Raw genomic sequence first — 21,016 nt, forward strand, 5'->3', positions numbered from 1 at the left:
ATAGGAAAGAGCTCCCTGCAAATGGCTTTGCTGAATTGCAGATCTCTCCCGAGGCATTCTTTAGAGATTAATTTCCTCATACAGGATCATAATTTAGACATCCTGTTTTTAACGGAAACGTGACTCACTTCGAGCACAGGGGTGGACATTGTTCGAGCCCTTCCCCCAGGCTTTCTAATATACTCCCAGAACAGGCCAGTAGGTCGAGGAGGTGGCATCGCCATATTATATAGGGATTCATTCCTTTTGTAGGGCACAGAACAGTGGGGTGCAGGATTGTGAGAGCTGTCAGTTCTCTTTGCAGATTTCACCCACGGTCTCTGTGTCAGGTCTACTGGTGTATCGCCCACCAGGGTGCACTGGAAATTTTGTCAGCTCCCTTATGGAAACCGTCACTGTTTTGGCATCTACTACTACCAACTTTATGATGCTGGGAGACTTTAATCTCCACTTTAATGATCCAATGGACGTCTTAGCGACAGACTTACAATGTGATCTTAAGGCCTATGAAGTAGGCCTGATTAATTCTGGAGCAACACATAATAAGGGTCATTTGCTTGACCCGATTTTCTCTAATGTGCCCCTTTGTAAGGCCATGCCTCCCCACCCTCTCCCGTGGTCAGACCATTTCTTGGTTCCTTTTACTTGGCAAATGGAGGCCATGACTAGACCCCCTCCTCCTAGTGTTCGCACTCTGGAAAGAGCTTGGTCCAGATTGTCGGTCGAGAATTGGGTCCTTAAACTAGAATGCTTGCGCCCCTCTCTAGTCCCTGACCCGGTACTGGCAGATGCAAATTTCGGCAACTGGTTGACCAGCTCACTTGATTCTATCCTCCCTAAAAAAACAGCTCCAAAAAGGGAGAAGAGAATAGGCTCTGCTCCTTTGTACACGCCTGAGTTGAGAATCCTTAGGAAGGGCTGCAAGAAGCTGGAGCGCACATGGAGGAAGGAGTGGGGTTAATCTAATAGAAGTGAATATCGCTCTGCGATAAGGGCATACAAATGCGCTCTACGTCGTACTAAAGCACAATTCTTTGAGAAAAGAATAAAAAACTCCTCGAATTCCTCTAGGGAAACTTTCTTAGTGGTTAAAGAACTATTGAAAGTTCCCGAGCACTCCGCAGCCCATGACAACCCAGAAGAGAAATGTAAAGACCTGGCAAACTATTTTTATACTAAAATAGAGAACATTCTAAGTGCCCTGCCCCAGATTGACCAGATAACAGAGGCTAGCAGAGAACCAGTCGGAGCCCTCGCACATCTGGAAGCCTTTGGACCAACAACAGTGGAAGAGGTCCTTAAAGTGTTGGTCACTATTAAGAGCGGCTCTCCCAGTGATCCGGTCCCTATGAGGATCCGGAAACAGGTAGGAGCTACTATTGCCAACCCTGCTACCGACTTAATCAATGCTTCCTTTGCTTGTGGTCTGGTGCCACCAAGCTGGAAGGGAGCAGTTGTGAAAGCCCTCTTGAAAAAGCCTCACCTAGATCCATTGGATCTAGCGAATTATAGGCCTATTTCTCTGCTGCCTGGACTGAGTAAAATCCCGGAAAGGCTGGTGAATCTACATCTATCACACTTTCTTGAGTCCAATGGCCTGCTGAGAAATTGGCAAACAGGCTTTCGGCCGGGTCAGGGCACCGACACCGCCCTTCTGGCAGTCGTTGAGGAAGCTAGAAGCATTCTGGATTCGGGAGGATCAGTGGCAGTGATCCTCCTGGATCTCAGTGCGGCTTTCGACACTGTTAACCATCAAGTGTTAATTCAACGGCTGTCAGACGCAGGGGTAACAGGAATGGCTCTGAAATGGCTTAAGTCATTTCTTAACGACCGGACTTACCAAGTATGGGAAGGCAGCGAGCGATCAGCATCAATCCCCCTCCATTGTGGTGTGCCACAAGGCTCATCCCTAAGCCCGACATTATTCAATGTGTATATGGCCCCCTTGGAGGATGTGGTTGCCCCATTTGGTATCAAAATCGTGAGCTACGCTGATGATACTCAGTTGGTGGTTGCCCTTTCCCAGATGGCTAAAAGTCCAGACACGCTGCACTCCTGCATGTCCAAAGTCTATACCTGGATATGTCAGTCGGCTTTGAAGCTAAATGGCTCAAAGACCGAAATAATGCTCTAAGGGCTCAAAGGAGCCTCACTTCCTCCGACTAGCTGGCCCAGCTGTTTGGGCGAGCACCCAAATCCAAAGAAGGAGATCAAGAGTCTTGGAGTCTGGCTGGAGCAAGATCTTTCTTTTAGGACCCAGGCGAAAAAAACGGCGAGAGTGTGTTTCGGTCTTCTCTGCGCAGCTCGGAAAGTTCTGCCCCTCCTCCCACCGCAATCTAGAAAACTGCTCATTCAGGGGTTGATCGTATCAAGATTAGATTATAGCAATGCTATCTTTCTTGGTGCGCCTGAAGCAACGCTTAATGAACTCCAGCAGATTCAAAATGCTGCCGCCCGGCTCCTCAAAAGCACCCCAATGTTGCGGTCAGCTAAACCTGCATTGAAGGCGCTGCATTGGCTCCCAGAGCGCGAAAGGGTCACATTTAAGTCCCTCTGTATTGCGCATAAAATTCTACAGGACAAGGGACCTCCCATCCTGAAGAATTTAGTCGTACCCTACAAAGCAAACAGAGCCTTACGCTCAGATCAAAAACATCTGCTTAGAACGCCCAAAGTCAAAAAGCCTCGAACGGGTGGGAGAAGATTCTCAGTGAATATAGCGATTCTGTGAAACTCACTCCCCCTGAGTCTACGTTCGGAGACTTGTCTTCTCCGGTTTCGTAAACTCCTTAAAACGCACCTTTTTCCCAACTAATGCCTTTGCTCACGCTTAACTGCCTCCTTTTCTTTGTTGCTCTGGAATAAGCGCTGGGATGCTTCAGGGTAACTACGCGCTATATAAAACTCGAAATAAAATAAATAAAATAAAATAAACAAATAGCCATCTACAGTGTCAGTGCAGCCAGCATGCAATTGCGTTTCCTCTCACATCACTACCATCAGTAATATTAAACAATCAAAAAAAGGTTTCTGGCAACATGATCATTTTTAAAAATTTCGAAAAATGAGAAGGTGGTATTTTCAAAGTATTACTTCAATTTTAAATCTCAACAAAAAGTGTAAAACGTGTTAGCATGTTTTGACGACTAGTTTTAAAAGGTGTTGGCGATAATTCCCACAGTGAGGCCCAAAAGAAGGGGGAATTTTATTAATCATTTTTGGGTTTCACCTGCACAGCGCTTGCAATGAGCTTGTGAAATCTACTGTTTTTAAAATTTCTTAAAAGGGGCTTCTCCTATCAGTTCCCAAGGCGAAAGTACTCATCCCAATCCTCTTTAGTGGTTGGAACGTTCTTTTATTACATTAAGGCTGCAAAGCATTTACTGTTTACAGAAACTTTTCTTTCCCTGGCTGCACGCATTTACAAAACGTATCTTCTACTAAAGCTGTTCACATGGTTTAAGTCCCATTCACTGTCCAGACTTCAGGGACTGTTCAACTATAAGATAAGATCTCTTCCCAGGGAAGAAAGCCTTCAGCTTCTAAGAGTATGCGGGAATGCTTGCTTTTTTATTACTTTGTTATGTAATGCAGATGCTTTAGCCTTAGAATGTTTGTGGCATTTCCTATTCATGAATCAGTCCCTTTCTTTGCACTTTGCAGGCATTATCGGCTCGATTTTACTACTATTGAGGAAGTCACAATTGCTGTTAAAAGGGACTTGATTTAAATGGTGCAGCAGGTGCAGTGGTACAGGGACCAAAAGGTGTCATAACGCCATTAAACACCAAATATTGCTATATTTTACTACTAAACAGGCAGTCGTAAGTGCAGTTATCTAGCAGACACTAAGGCCATGATTTCAATTGTGCAGCAAGTACAGTGGCACTGGGACCAAAAGCTCTAGCCATACCACTAAACACCGATTATTGCTATATTTTAGAACTAAACAGTAAGTCAGAAGTGCAGTTATCTTTCAGGCACTAGGGTCATGGTTTGAATGGTGCAGCAGGTGCAGTGGCACCGGGCCAAAAAGTAGTCAGAATTCCTCTAAACACCAAATATTGCCATATTTTACAACTAAACAGCAGGGGCGGCTCCTCCTTTAGAACAGAGGAGTGTCGCCCCACTTACAAATCCCTCCAAAGATGAAAATTAAATAGCACTTAACTACCATTTCATTTTTCATCCCCAGTCCCGAGCCGAGCGTCAGGACGGGGCAGGCGCTGCTGAGTGACAGGAGGATGTCATCTAGCAGGGAGGAGGGTGGGCTGGTGTGGAACTATTTAAACTGTGCATGTCTTTTTTGCGGCCGTCTTGTGACGGCCAGGCACACATTCACACTTTAAGCCTCTCAACCCAACTGTATTAAGACAGCTGGGTTGAGCTGCAGTCACAATGAGGACTTCCAGAAAACCAGAGAATTGAAAGTTGGGCCCATAAGATACCCATCGTGCTGACTGTGTGGAGAAGCACAGGTTCCTCCTGTGAATAACAGTCAGGCTGTGAGTACATTATTTGGTTTAACTTGTATGCTCCCCTAGCTCATATTGGCTACATGGGCAGCAACAAATCCACCTAACATGTCTCACACCAGAGCAGAGACATTCTATCCTCGCTGGAAAGCAACTCCAACACAGCTCTTCTCTCCTTGGGAGCACCGTCCATGCACCAAGAAGCAGAACCTGACAAACTTGATCGAATCCTTCTAGCTATAGAGGACAACAGAACGGCACTGGATAAAGAATCACGACAGCCTGGCCATGGATTTAAACTTCTTGTGTGAATACCAATGTAAACTGCCAGACAGGGTGCAGACCACTGAGGAGACCATAAAGGAACTTGTCCCGCAGCATTCTGATAATACTAGAGCCCTGAAGGACCTCACTGAGAGGGGCGAGCTGAAGACAGAGGCAAGCAGAAGACGCAAAGGGGCATGCCAGGCAGGAAGAGGTTGGCTTAGTATATGGTGCACACTTATTTAAGTGAATCACCTTGCATTCATTCAGGGAACCTTTATGGCGATTTTAGTGGTCATAGACAACCATTGAAAGCGCTCTAAGTGGGAGCTGTGGAGAGCAGCCTTCAGGCTCATCCAGAAGGAGTGTTAAGCAACTTGTTTTACTAGATCTAATCATGTAGTGTAGGTTAAACGAAAAAGAACCACACAGTGTATATAGAAAAAAACATGTCTATTTATTACACAACACTCACTACTAACACATTGATATGTTTCCTACCAGGAGATATAAATACAAATACACAATAAAACTTCAATTGCAAATAGGTAAAAAAATACAGTGGTTTCCAGGGGGAGACAAAACCATACACTAAAAAATTGGAATGAAAACTGCGGCTGAAGTCGGGACTTGGACCAGGAGACTCAGAGGAGCTGGAGACGCAAGGAATCACCCAAGGTAAGTACCCAGAAGGGGGGCGTGAAATACAGACCAAGTCAAAAATCAGCGAAAAATGTCGAGAAGGAGCTTATGCAAGTGGTGGCTTTTGTTGCCAATATGAGCTCACCTGAAAGTTGAAGGGACTACTGGTGCGTCAATCCCATAAAGAAGGAGGTGAGTCGTCAATGCTGTATAGCAAGATGTGGAGGATCAGTGTGGCCGAATCTGGTCGCAAAGATGTAAGATCAGAGAGGTGTTAACAAGGTATTTTGAGGGGAGTGCCGTAGGCCTGGTAGACACATGGAGACATACAAAGGGTTCTGGGATGGGCTACACGTTCCACAGTAAAAAATATGGTAATTTCTCCAGATTGGACTATATTTTTGTGGATAGAACTCTAGCGGAAAATATAAAGGCGGTCCATATTCTACCAGGCCATGTTTGAAGTGAAGTGAAGAAAATTTATAGTGCGCAAAACAATGACCCGCAGGTATCAAGGCGCCTAAAAATACAATCAGAATTTGAAACAGACGTCCTTACATATAGGCTTGTTGAAAGAGGCGAGTTTTTAGGGCCGTGCGGAATTTCTGTAAAGATGGAAGAGATCTCAAATCAAGAGGGAGATCGTTCCACCATTTGGGGGCTAGCGTGGAGAAAGCCCTGCCACCCCATTTAGCTCTTCAGACACGGGGGGTTTTAAGAAGCAGTTTCCCAGAGGAACGCAGGCTCCTACCAGGGGTATAGTGGGAGATGATGGACCCAATACCCGTGTCGCTATTTTTAGCGATGGCTCTGTAGGTCATACAAAGGACTTTAAACCGGATTCGGAGTTCTACCGGTAGCCAGTGCAGTGATTTCCTGGCCGCAGTGGCTGAGGAGCGTTTGGGGATATCCAGGACAAATCTGGCTATAGCGTTTTGGACCACCTGTAAGCGCTGTAGGTGGCTCCGGCTTGGCCCAGCATACAGCGCATTACAGTAGTCCAAACGTGAGCCAATAAGTGCAACAGCTATTTGTTTTCTTGCCTGCAAGGAAAGATATTTCCTGATCCTTCGCAGGGTATGGATCAAACCCCAACAGGTGGAAACAGTTCTGTTCACCTGACTGCCCATATCAAGGGCTAGATCTAGCATCACCCCAAGGTTCTTAGCAGATGTTGTAGGGGAGGGACATGTTCCTAATGAGTCAGGCCACCAATTGGCTGACCAGATGTTTTCTTTCCCCCCAAACACCAACACCTCAGTCTTCTCCCCATTCAGTTTAAGAGAGTTCTGAATCATCCAGTGACCAACCGCCTCCATACAAGATCTAAACTTGGAGGCGGCAAGCACATCAGAATGGGGGAGAGAGACGAGTATTTGGGTGTCGTCTGCGTAAGAGACTACCTCCATCCCGAAAGATCTTATTAGCCTGGCCAGTGGGGTCACATAGATGTTGAAAAGGGTCGGACTAAGCGCCGACCCTTGAGGGACCCCACATAGCACTGGTCGGGATGGAGATAGGAACTCTCCCAGCTTGACTCTTTGTTCCCTCCCAGTAAGGAAGGAAGTCAGCAGATCCAGGGCTGCACTTCTCACCCCCACCTCCCTCAGGCGAGATGTAAGCACTGAGGGGGAGAGGGTATCGAAGGCTGCTGTTAGATCTAACAGGATTAGGAGGGCGGTCTGGCCCTCATCTACTGTCGTGCGGATCTTATCAAGCACGATGGTGAGGGCTGACTCGGTGCTATGTTCCCTCCTGAATCCATGCTGGGAGGAATCCAGACATCCCGAGCTTTCCACAAAAGTAGCGAGATGCTTGTTAAGGTGTGCCTCAAGCATCTTCGCTGGGGCAGGAAGCAACGAGATGGGGCGAAAGTTTTTTAGAACCTCCGGGTCAAGGGATGCCTTCTTTAACAGGGGTTTGACAACCGCCTTCTTCCACTCTGTAGGGAAAATACCATCTCTGATGGCTAGATTCATTATTTCTAGCAGCGGTGGTAAGAGAGTCTCCCTACATTGCTTGAGAATTTTCAGTGGACAGGTATCCAAGGGAGATCCAGACTTGATCTTATTAAGCAGGATCTCCAGATCTTGTAAGATCAACGGAGGAAAAGAGTCCAGAATGCACAGTGGGGAGATGTCAGTAGTAGTCATATTCATCTCAACCCGAGTGATAGGCGCACTGACACAGAGTCTTTGTTCCTCGAGAGCCAAATGGATATCCTGTATCTTAGTGTGGAAAAAGGAGGCAATCCTGTCACATAAGTCCTGTGAAGGAATAACAGGATCAGGGGCTTGCAAGGTTGACTAAAGAGTCAACAGTTTTAAAAAGCTCCTTTGGCGAGGAAAGCGAGGTGGTCATGGTAACAAAGTAGTCTTGTTTGGCCTGTATAATCTCGGCTTTATATTTCCTGACAAGAATTTTGTGATCTTCCTTATTCTTGAAGTCCCAGCTGGCATGCCAAAGTCTTTCCTTTCGCCTCACTCCTTGCCTCAGAAGTCTGAGGGAATCGGAGAACCAAGGGGCAGATGGTCTTTTTCTGGCTCGGCGGCGGGACTGTACTGGGGCCAATTCATTCAAGGCCTCAGTGGTGACCTGTTCGAAATGGCCAACTGCATTCTGTACGCTATCCAAGCCAGTAACAGAAAGACTTGCGGCCCAGGGCGCAAAGGAGTCACTGCTGAGATTCCTAAAGTTTCTAGCTGTTTCCATGACATGATTCCCTCTTTTGCAGGAGTCCGACCTATGGTGTTCCAGAGTAAAAGGAACCGCTAGATGATCGGACCAAGATAGGTGTATCGGATCCTTGATAGTTAACCGAGAGTCATTCGAGAAGATGCCATCCAAAGTGTGGCCTGCCCGATGAGTGGCTCCGCTAACTCGTTGCGTGAGTCCACATGACTCCAAAGCCTCAATAAGGCATGATGTATCGGATAGATCATGTCGTTCTAGGTGATAATTAAAATCACCTAGGATAGACAGGTTTTGTTGGCCGAAATACGGTTCCAGAGCCTGGAGAACATTGTGAGTGAAATGGGTTCTCGAACCAGGTGGTCGATATACTAAGATCCCATTGAAAAAGGGGCATTGCACTTCCGTTAATGTAAAGTGGAGTGCTTGAAAGCTATCTGGGAAATCGGATATAGGTACGAAATGACATTGCAGGTGGTCCTTATAAAGGATCGCTAACCCCCCTCCCACTCGACCCTGTCTATCGAGTCTGACCAAACAGTATCCTTCTGGGACCGCTTCAATTAGGTCGGGATTAGAGGAGTCTTTAGCCCATGTTTCCGTGATGAATACTATAGTAGGCGATTTCTCCAGCACTAGCTCTTTAAACATTATTTTGTTCTTAACAAGAGAGCGGGCATTAAGCAGGATGCCCTCTACACCTCCTGTCTTATGGCTGGAGGCAGCGGGACGACCAGAAAGGGGATTTTTAGGTACAGAAATGGGAAACCTACGGATAGAGGAGCAACCGCAATGGAAAGGGAGAAGAAGATCATCCGGCTCGTATGAGTGCGAACATCGCAGTCGATACGGTTTCAGGCCCAGCAGTTGCTGATGGGAGTAGCTATAAAGGGCGGGAGGGGTATCGCCGGAGTCCAGAGGCCAGCCGTCCAGCGCGTTCTCAGCGCGGACGGGCGCAGACGGGCTGGACTCTGGCGTGACTCCGGCGTCACTATGGCGTCCACGCTGCGCGTCCACGCTGCGCGTATACGCTGCGCGCCATATCCTGCTGTCTATATAAGGCTCTAGTCCACCCACGTGTCTGCTCCAGCCAATGGCTGAATAGCGCTAGTGACCCACCCAAGATGGCGTCCCAGACAAACAAAGCGCGGGGACCGGGCCGCCCGAATGGCGGTGAATGCAGACCAGTTAGAGTGCAGCAGTGCGATCCGTGTCTAAGGGCACAGGTGAGGATCTAGTAATTTTAAACAATATTCTAGCTATTTTAAAATCAGGGAATAACGAGCGCGAGTCCAAAGTAAATACAAAACGGGGTATTAAAATACTATCACAAGCTTTCAGCGCGTAGCGCTATATGCAGGACGGGGATCAAGCAGGAGTGAGGAACTCTCCTACCTGATTTAAGTACTGTCGTCAATTACTGCCTCTAGTCCGCCCACGTGTCTGCTCCAGCCAATGGCTGAATAGCGCTAGTGACCCACCCAAGATGGCGTCCCAGACAAACAAAGCGCGGGGACCGGGCCGCCCGAATGGCGGTGAATGCAGACCAGTTAGAGTGCAGCAGTGCGATCCGTGTCTAAGGGCACAGGTGAGGATCTAGTAATTTTAAACAATATTCTAGCTATTTTAAAATCAGGGAATAACGAGCGCGAGTCCAAAGTAAATACAAAACGGGGTATTAAAATACTATTACAAGCTTTCAGCGCGTAGCGCTATATGCAGGACGGGGATCAAGCAGGAGTGAGGAACTCTCCTACCTGATTTAAGTACTGTCGTCAATTACTGCCTCTAGTCCGCCCACGTGTCTGCTCCAGCCAATGGCTGAATAGCGCTAGTGACCCACCCAAGATGGCGTCCCAGACAAACAAAGCGCGGGGACCGGGCCCCCCGAATGGCGGTGAATGCAGACCAGTTAGAGTGCAGCAGTGCGATCCGTGTCTAAGGGCACAGGTGAGGATCTAGTAATTTTAAACAATATTCTAGCTATTTTAAAATCAGGGAATAACGAGCGCGAGTCCAAAGTAAATACAAAACGGGGTATTAAAATACTATTACAAGCTTTCAGCGCGTAGCGCTATATGCAGGACGGGGATCAAGCAGGAGTGAGGAACTCTCCTACCTGATTTAAGTACTGTCGTCAATTACTGCCTCTAGTCCGCCCACGTGTCTGCTCCAGCCAATGGCTGAATAGCGCTAGTGACCCACCCAAGATGGCGTCCCAGACAAACAAAGCGCGGGGACCGGGCCGCCCGAATGGCGGTGAATGCAGACCAGTTAGAGTGCAGCAGTGCGATCCGTGTCTAAGGGCACAGGTGAGGATCTAGTAATTTTAAACAATATTCTAGCTATTTTAAAATCAGGGAATAACGAGCGCGAGTCCAAAGTAAATACAAAACGGGGTATTAAAATACTATTACAAGCTTTCAGCGCGTAGCGCTATATGCAGGACGGGGATCAAGCCCCATGTTTCAAATCATGCTGCGGTTAGTATGTCCTTAAAGTGTTGCAGTTGCCAAAATGTACGGTGGACATAAAAAAGGGCCATCTTTTTAGACCCCCGAGGTAATTGCTACCCTGAAACAAGCCAATGTGGGCTTCTTTCTTGATAATGCAGGATCAGCCTCCCTTGATGTAATCTGGGATACTTTTAAAGCGTATATTAGAGGGATGTTGCAAAGTCTGGTTCATTTTAAAAACAAGGTTGAGAGAATTGGCCTCAAAAGATTGGAAGATAGAGTGGGGGTACTAGAGGTCGAGCTGCAGCAGCAAGGCATCAGGTCAAATGAAGATAAGGAGAAGCTAATAAGGCAACTGGAAGAGGTGAGGCAAAGCTACAAGATCAAATTGGACACGAATTGCAGAGAGCGATGGCAAACAGGGTTTATGAGAACATTTACTTACTGCTTTGCATTTCACTCCTGAGGCTTGAGCCGGGAGGTTTACTTTTAAATATTCTTGAATACTTTTAATCTTCTGTTGAATATCTTCCGCGTGTGTCCTTTCCCCCTCCCTTTGGCATTTGGATTGATCGCGCGCTATTCAAACATTTGAGGCACGAACTTTAAGCATTTCCCTCACTTGGTTTTGAAGCGACAGACAAGGCAACGGTGATTGAAATTGTACCCGTTTCCCTTGTTAGGTGGCAGACTACTTGCCTTGACCTTGTGGGTGTGGCCGAATCACGGGCCGTCATCTGCGGGGACTAACAGAGATAGGGCAGCGGCCATCTTAGTGAGGACTCGCAGTGCACGTCGCTCGGACGACGGCATAAAACCATACGTCAATGGCTCCGCGCAGCGGACACGCATTGCGGGCGCGCCGATCGCGCGCCGGAGTCAAGCCAGAGTCCTGCACGTCTGCGCCCGTCCGCGCCCGACCGGGACGCGGGGCAGGACTCCATGGCCCCACCCATCAAACAAACTCCGCAGCCCTAGGAAGCAAAAATCACCGAATCTACTACTCGACAACAGACCTCCTCACACTCGGTAAGAACTTAACCCAACCATGCTTCCATACTATAGACCCTGATTCGATACCCTCGCACTGTAATATATGTAACCAGCCACTTCCCACGATAACCAAAATTTCTGGAGAGATAGCTAAATTGAAGATGATATTGCTAAATTGTAGGTCTATGACAAAACATAAAATGGAAATCCATGACCTATTAAAAAAGAATGATCTAGACGCCATGTTTTTGACCGAAACATGGCTAGAAGAATCATCCTCCCCTGACATTCTAGAAGCCATACCATCCAACTATAGTCTTCTGAGAATCGACAGACAAAAGCAACGTGGAGGCGGACTTGCACTCATCTGTAAAGCAGAATTAGAATGCACTTTAACTAAATCTGCCATAATTAACAGTGAGTGCGGAATATTTACTATTAAATTAGAACCCACCACTGCAATTACAGGTCTACTTATTTATCGACCTCCAGGAACTGCGGGTCCTTTCTGTAGCCAACTTATTGAATCAGCCACCCAGTTAGCAATTAAGATATAAAAACCTTATTATCTTAGGCGATCTGAATCTTCATTTCGAAGACACTAACTCTAAAGAAGCACAACTTTTAGCGACCGCTCTTAACTCGGTAGATATAAAACTTCTTTCCACTAGTCCCACTCATCAACAAGGACATCTCCTAGACCCGATTTTTGCAAATTGGGAGGGAATTAAGACCTTTCCCCCGATCCCTTTAATTTGGTCTGACCACAACATGGTACCTTTTGAAATAACAAGAGAACCCATAAAAACCGCATTTACAAAACTCCCTTTTCATAAGCGCCGAAACTGGAAAAAATTCACCCCGGAACTCTTCAAAAGCAAGCTAGATGAGCAACCCCCTACTACAGGTCACTCCTTGCAAGAAGTATGGGACAACTACGAACTATGGATAAGAAAAGCACTAGATAAAATCGCCCCATGGACCACCAAACCTCCAGCTAGACAATCTAAAACCGCTCCATGGTTTTCAAAGAAACTCAAAATAGCAAAAGCCCAATGCAAATCAATAGAGCGTAAATGGAGGAAAAATTATGCACCTGAACTTAAGGAGAGCTACAGAACTGAGCTAAAAAAATATCAAAAAATGGTTAGAATAGAGAAAAGTCAACATTTCAAAAACAGAATTGAGGAGGCAGACAATCCTACGAAGGAGTTGTTTTGCGTCTATAAAGAACTCACAACCCCCACTCGATTAGATACTCAAGATACGTATTCTACTGAAATATGTGAACAAATCGCTGACTTTTTCGTAGAAAAAGTGGAAAAAATTCATGCCACTTTCAAAAACTCCACAATTCCCGCAAACAGTAATGTAGACAATAAAGCCTTCCCAACGCAAAAGTCTTTACTCACCACGTTCACTACGCCAGATAAACAGGATCTACTGAACATTATTAATGGAATACATTCAGGTTCCCCTAGCGATATGTGCCCACAGGAAAAAAGTAAGGAAGTTATGGAAAACACACTAATTGATCAAATCAGTTATATGATCACTCTATCCTTCCAGGAATGTTACGTTCCAGAAGCTTGGAAAACTGCTCAAGTAATGCCTTTAAAAAAGAAACCTAACATTCCCATCTCCCAACTCCAAAACTTAAGACCAATTTCACTTCTTCCATTCTGTGCCAAAATCATAGAAAAGGTAGCAAACAAACACATAATGGAGTTTCTGGAGAAAGAAGCCCTCCTTCACCCCTCCCAATCGGGATTTAGACCAGGACATTCTACCGAATCAGCAGTCCTATATTCCACTGAATGTATCCGGAGGATGGTGGACGAAGGCGAGACAGCAGCGTTGGTCCTATTGGACCTCAATGCAGCATTCGACACCGTGCTGCACTCAACGCTGTTGTCTCGTCTCTCGGACATGGGAGTAAAGGGCCCAGCACTTGCCTGGCTTCAATCCTTCCTAACCAACAGATCGTTCCAGCTACACTGCCCACCCTTCAGATCATCGCCCCTCAGAGTGAGCCATGGGGTTCCACAGGGCTCTAGTTTGAGCCCTACGTTATTCAACATCTATATGGAACCCCTGGCACACATTGTAGAGGATTTTGGGGTGGGCATTGTCAGCTACGCTGACGACACGCAGTTGGTGTTCAAGCTAACCCCGGATAGTAGAGAACATGCCACCAATTTTTCAAACTATATGTCGGCAGTAGCCACCTGGATGGATAATAATTGTCTCCGTTTAAATGGAGACAAGACCGAAGTACTGGTGGTGGGGAAAGAAATTTCCGCATGGTCTCATGCATGGTGGCCCAGTGAACTGGGAAAGCTGCCCAGTCCCGTAGAGACGGTTAGAAATCTAGGTGTCATGCTGGACTCAGACCTCTCCGGTAAGACCCAAGTTAATAAAATAACAGGAAAGTGCTTTGGCATATTAAAAGTTCTCCGAAAGGTACTTGACCTTCTTCCCATCGATGCTAGAAAAACAATAGTCCATGCCTTGATAACACCTCACTTGGACTATGGAAATGCCCTCCTGATAGGTCGCAGCCAGAAGGGCCTTCACCAGCTTCAATGTGTACAAAACACAGCTGCCCGACTGGTGCTCGGTCTCTCAAGAAAATCATCTACCAAAGCAGCCCTATCAAAACTTCACTGGCTCCCTATTAAAGAGAGAATTAGATTCAAGACCCTTTGCTACGCCCACCGTATAGCTCACAATAAAGGCCCCAACTACCTGAAAAGTCTTCTTACCATTCATCGTCCAATTAGAGACTTAAGATCATCAGGCATGATGTTATTCAAACTCCCCCGAATCACAAGAGCTAAAATGGGAGGTAAATCCTTCCGTTATCTGGCCACAAAATACTGGAATGCCCTTCCACTCCACCTGCGGATGGAACCTTCCGAAATGAGATTCAGGGCAGAATTAAAAACTCATTTGTTCCCCAGTTAGTAAGTTGTCTGATAAGCTCTATGACATTACTCCTCTGGATTTGATCTGTTTAGCAGTTAGCGCGGGGACACACAGCTTTGTGCAGCCAGGCGCTTTACAAAAGTTTTATTATTTGAATATGGAGAGAGATCAGGGGCACTACAAGCACGGAAGGCAAGAGTTGAGAGATCAAGAGACCACATTAGAGAATTGGTAATCAATTCACTGGGCGATGTTTTGAATAAGGCAGAGGAAATGAAGGTCTATCTAGTCTATCGAGTATCCTTATTGGCTGAGTTATACACAGAAGAGGTTCAACCCGATATAGAGAGGCTTAGAGTTTGGCTGGAAAGCGTACAGAAGCCAGGACTTACAACGGAGGGTAAATAATGCTTGGATGCCCCTAAGACCAAGGAAGAATTTAGGACATACCTTCTGCGGATAAAGAATGGTAAGGCTGCTGGCACGGATACCTTTCCATCAGAGTTGTATAAACTTTTAATAGAAGAAATGATCTCAGAGTGGGAATTATTGTTGAACTCTATATATACCGGCAGGGAGGCCAGATCCCAAACTCATGGAAAGAGGCCACAATAGTCTTGGTCTTAAAACCTATCAAGGATCCTACGTAAGCAGACTCCTACCAACCAATCTCCCTGCTAAATGCAGATTATAAAATCTTTATGAGTATCTTAGCAGGGATATTGGCCAAGCTCGCCCCCCCAGCCGATCCATGTAGATCAGAAAGGATTTATCTCAAAGAGGCACAATCTACCTTACCATGACTCGTTCGAGTCCCCGTGGCCATGGTCGCATTCGATGTGGTTAAGGCTTTTGATCGGGTATGTTGGGCATATCTGTGGGAGGTCCTGGATGTAATGTGATTCAGCCCAGGCTTTACCCTCACTCTTCAAAATCTCTATGAGTCAGCCAAGATATTTCTAATGGCTCACTAACAAGGAGTTTTAGTATACAAAGGGGTACAAGGCAGGCTTGTGCCCTGTCACATTTGCGGTTCGATATCTATATTAAACCTCTGGCACAACAGCTACGGAAAGATATTCAGGTCTTCCCTTTTCATTCACCTTCTTTTAGTAGTAAGATTGCATTGTATTCCGGCGATTTGATAATTTATACATCAGACCCAGTTATAACTGTACAGAGGGTAGAGCAGGTGGTGGTAGAATTCAAAGCCCTGTCGGGGTACTAGGTGAATAATTCCACGATGGAGGTAAGTAATGTGTTGGAATATAGAAGGGTGGAGAGGGAGTGCAAGTGTGGAGATAAAATATTTAGGGGTTACTATTGTCAACCCAGTAGATGAAATCCCCTCACATGATTTCACAAGTGTGGTTAAGGAGGTCGACTCTTAATTTTCTAGATGGAAGAATTTCCCTCTCACAATCTTAGGGGCTCGTTAATTAAATAAAGACGTTGAGTCTCCCAAAACAGACATGCCTTTTTCACATTCCCAAGAGCAATCACAGACAAACTCCCGGGGAAAATAGTCATATGGGGTTCCAGGAGGGGTCAGGTTGGCATGGAAAAATATGAGGCGAAGGCTTGAGAAGGGTGGTTTGGCCCTCCCAGATTAAAATTTTTATTGTATAGCATTTCAGTTTAAGAATACCCGGATGTTATTGGAAAAGCCTGATAGTAACTTGGGAAAAGCTATTATGAGAAATGACAAGGAAGGTGGGTGCTGATGGGTTTATGAACAAGATTGGTGCCCCAAAATTCTTTAAAAAGGTATGACTGAAGTTTTTAAAAACAACACTCAAATCTTTGGTGCAAGGTGAGGAAAATGCTCACTATAGGATTTCATTCCAACTTTGCACCAACATGGGATTCCCCTGGCACCCCAGAATGCATGAAGGATGAATTGAGTCTTCCATTAAGGCGGGCAGGGATTGTTACCTGGGAAGTCATGATGACAATGCAAGGAATAGTACCCTGGGAATCCCTTATGGCCAAAGTTAGAGATAGTCTATGTAGGTTCAAATATGAGCAGCTGCCTTCCTGGTTTACGTCCTCGATATAGGAGACTGGGGGGAAGTGAAAATTTGAGTTTTCTCTCCAGGACGTAAGACCTAAAAGAAAGGAGGTCACCATATGGTATTGGAAACTCCTTGAAGCAGAAGATAAGAAAAGGAAATCATCACATATGGTGTGGGGAGCTATCTTCCAGGCGGTGGACTTAAAACCAATCTGGTGTGACTCTGAAATTATTATATTCTGTCGTTAAGCTGGCAAATTTGAAGCAAAATCACTTTTTCACCATTAACAGACTAAACTGGTCACCACTAAAAATTGCTACGTTCGCCTCAATACCCACCCTCAGGTGCAGAGGGTGTGGATTCTTAAAAGTTAATGATGAACATATTTTCTTCTCGTGCCCTAGGATAAAAGCGTTCTGGAGTGACATTGAGACTATCCTAAAAGACATTTTAGGGGTTACAATAGCCTTACATTCATTATTAGTCCTGTTGGCAGTAGATAAGAACACAAGCAGTCTAATGAACAGGGAGCAGAGTGGTCTCTTGTTCTACTTGATACTTATAGCGAGGAGGGAAATCTGTAAACGGTGGATGGATCCATCACTTCAGAAGGTCGCAGACTGGATCAAAGTGGCTAACTGGGCATGGCGTATGGATTTGGAATGTAAGATAGGAAGATCATCCGGGATATGGGCAGACTATCCTAGATGGAGTTGAATTTAGGGAAGAACCCCAGATAGGACAATGAGCTACTATGATTATACAGAGGCACCGCCCCAGGTGAAGGCTACGCTTGGGCAGTTCACAGTGGAGGGGCCAAGTGTGAAATCAACAGGCCAAGTGTGAAATCAAGGAACCATGAGGAGGACAGATACAGCGATCTGAGAGTTGCAGACACTAAGTTGAAATGAGGACAAAAGAAAATGCTGCACCCCAAGATCTGCCTACAAACGTGTGAGATCAGAGAGGTGTTAATAAGACATTTTAAGGAGAGTGTGATCTTCCCTTTAGCAGCTTGGCATGAATACTTATAGTTGCAAGGTTGTGGGTTTGAATAAATGTCATGCTAAGCAGAGTGTTCAAAAAGAAAGAAGGCCTCCAATTTGCTTGGGGCATTTGAGAAGGCTTGAAAGAGGGTGTATTATTTGTATTAGTGAAGCTGGCTTTCATTATCACGTATTGTATTATGCGAATTGAACAGCAGACTGTTAAGAGAGGCATTTCACGCTACTAATTTTGTCTGTAGTTTAATGTTCAGTGTCTCCCGCCTGATGACTGGTGTGCCAAAGGCAATCATGCCTGTACCTGTCTGCAGCCAGCTGCTGCCAATCAATATGCCTGTAGGTGCTTTATGTGTAATGCCCGATGTGGTACCTAGATGGAGTGGGGCCTAAAGACCCATCTCCCCCAGGTTTCTTCATGTGCCTGGCACTGATCACTGCCAGGGGCACAGGATAGGTCAGGAGTAGGGGATTCAGAGAAAACACTATTCAGGAGCTGGGTCAGGGGTTGCAAACTCTTTTCACCCCGGGGTGGGCAGGATAGAGGAGCACTTTCTCTCTCCCCTCACCCTCATTTTGTGAGTTCTTTGTGGGGTAATTGTGTGGGTGGGTGTTACTGAGGTAAGTTTTGGGTTATAACAGATTCATTTTCTTACACTTGCAGGTAGGGGGTTAAGTTGCCATAATTGGACAGGCTTTTGATGAGTAAGAGATGAGAAAGGGGTAGCTTAGGGGTCTGATGAGCCATATGCAGGCCTATGCACCTCTGGGGGGTACACAGGTGAGGGTCTGGGTCGGACGTTTTGAATTGAATTTGTAAGCTGCACAACTACCCCAAGGGGTTTGCCGGGGCCGGCCAGGTAGGAGAGCTGAGAACTAGCAAGAAGGATCTAAGAATTGAAGAACCAAGACTTCAAGCTTTTGCAGAATGCACCATAAACGGTTTCCTCACAGACATTGAGCATGGTATGGTGGAATGTTTTGAGATGTTTGAGGTTCGTGTTGGTGAGGAATATGTAGCAAGGAATGGAGAGTCAGTTGTAAAGTAGAGAAAAAATGTTTGGAGTATGAGTGGATTTTAGGAATTGTTGGCACTTTGGGGGAGACTTCAGGGACGGAGAAGCTGGGTGTATTATTTGTATTAGTGAAGCTTGAATCTGATTTCATGTAATGTATTATGTGATTTGAACTGCAGACCGGTCCTATCCTGTCCTATTAATTGGTCTTAGGCGTGCCGAAGGAAATCATGCTTGCACCTGATTAATTATACCTGCGGTGCTCATTTTGCCTCGGCAGTTGACATTAGCTAAAACAAATACAGTTAATGCTGCTAAGTCCCTATTATGTTTGCTATTTTTCAGTCAGGTGCTCTCATAGAATGCTACTGAGGTCTTAAAGAAGGAACATTTATATTGTTTATTTTGCCTGCAGAGGATGGCATTCTCTCACTTGGCACCTAGACCTGTTAATTATACTATTAATTCGCATAATTAACAGTATTGTGTAATGTCAGGTCGACTGTTAAGCACCACACCGAATGGTTGATCTCGGTCTTCAATTCAATATTCAATGCCTCATTAAAAGCCAACTGTGAGTGGACTGCACCCCTATTTTAGACAAACCTGTTTCTGAAAATTATAAAATGTATTGTTCTAGAACCAACTACAGAAGAGGCAGCGGTTTGCAACCTGAGCCGGCCTTCACACCCTCCAATATACTGAGATTCTTGCTGAGGTCATGGAGAGATTGTAAAACTACTGATGGACATAAGCTGTCCATGGCCATCATACACGTGCTGTAATCCCCGTCTGCATGTGAAGAGAGCAGATCTTGTGTGACACACACAGGCACAATATGTGTTGCATGTGCATAGTCAGATGTTGAATTACTGGCCTTCACCTGCAAATTCAAGAACACAAGAATACCCGCCACAATATCCCTTGACTAAATCATCCAGACTACCAGCAGACATTGGATAGTTCATCCCGAAAGAGAAAATTAAATCCACAAAGGGCCTGCTCTGTATTTTAGGAATGACCTGGCCGCATTACATTTGAAACATTTGAATCTAAAATGGACACACCAGGCTGAGCACTTGTTCGATCCTATTTTCACCATTTCTGGATTCCATTTCGGTGGGCTTGACCAACAGGCAATGGAGTGGAGGTGAAGAACAGGTGTTCTCGTCTGGCACCACCAGCCTCAGTCTTTATCAGAGCCGACTGCGGTCTCCCTTGCTGGTATGATCAACAATAACACTCTGTTCTGATGCCGACCCTCCCGCTGGAGGATCGTAATGCTTTGGGGGAGGACATCACCCTCTCAGAGATAAAAGAGGCCATTTCCCAACTTCAACCTGGAAAAGTGTAGGGAACACACAGAATACTGGTTGAATTCTTTAAAGGCAATGTCCATATCCTTGGCCCATATATGTTACAGCTATATCAAAAGGCTGAACAGGAAAAAAAACTACAGCTGGATCTGTGGAAAGCCACAATAGTGGTGATCCACAAGACAAGGAAATCATCTACACACTGCAGCTCCTACCGCCTAATTTTGCTTCTAAATGTTGGGACCAAAATTCCACCGTCTACAATGGCAGAGACTGGTTAAAGTGATCTTCCCCCTGATCCACAATGATCAATCCGGTTTAATGTCAAAAATATCCACTATGTTCAATCTGCAAAGGCAGAAAAGACTCACATGTTTTTCTCCCGCTTGACACAGAGAAAGCAGTTGAAGTGGTTTATTGGCCCTTCTTAATGCAGGTGCTGACTAGATTTGGTTTTGGGCCCAAATTCCAGTCATGGATAAGCTTACTTTACAGAGACCCAATAGTCAGGGTCAATGACACCCTGTCAAAGAAATTCAGCATTGGCCGGGGCATCAGACAGGGATGCCCTTTATTCACCCTTCTGTTTTCTCTAGCTGTGGAACCGATGGCATGCTTGATTCGGGCACACCCCGCTATTAGTGGATTTCAGGCAGAGGAGGAATCAGACGATAGGATTTGCAAGTCTTTGACGAATATATTGCACATTCAGGATACTCAAACTGGGATAAATCTGGCCTCTACAATACAGAAACAATGCACGTCCTAGACAACCTGCCTCGAAGGCTACGCATATAAAGAGAAGGTTTCAAATACCTGGGCATTTTTGTCACCTTAGATAAAAAAACGAGACCTGGTTCGAAATCTTCGGCGCATTCTAGTGGAATTCCAGACCAATGTGGACCAGTGGAAGAAACCACCTCTGATGCTGCTGGATTAAGCAGCAATGTTCAAGATGAGTACCTAGCCCAAATTTCTATAAATGCTCCAAAACAATTACTATCTGATCCCAGGCGACTACTTCACTAAGACAAATCGGGAGATCCGAAAAGTGTTGTGGGATTGGGGATATCCCAGAGTAGGGCTACAGACCATGCAAAGAAACAAATATGATGGAGGGATCCCTCTCCCAGATCTCTCTCCCTGATGTCAGGGCCTATTGCTGAGCCGCACAGTTAGTATTAATCAATGACTGGGCCCATACGCTGGGAAACCATCC

At 45.7% G+C, this 21,016-nt stretch overlaps 1 protein-coding gene across 1 annotated transcript in view; it reads right to left on the bottom strand.

Annotated features, from left to right (window-relative positions):
- Positions 1–21,016, bottom strand: part of TTC38 (tetratricopeptide repeat domain 38) — a 620,299-nt gene that overhangs the window by 122,477 nt on the left and 476,806 nt on the right. The gene's annotated exons all lie outside the window — the stretch shown is intronic.

Source organism: Lissotriton helveticus, chromosome 1_1 (assembly GCF_964261635.1).
Source record: "Lissotriton helveticus chromosome 1_1, aLisHel1.1, whole genome shotgun sequence".
Lineage (NCBI taxonomy): Eukaryota > Metazoa > Chordata > Amphibia > Caudata > Salamandridae > Lissotriton > Lissotriton helveticus.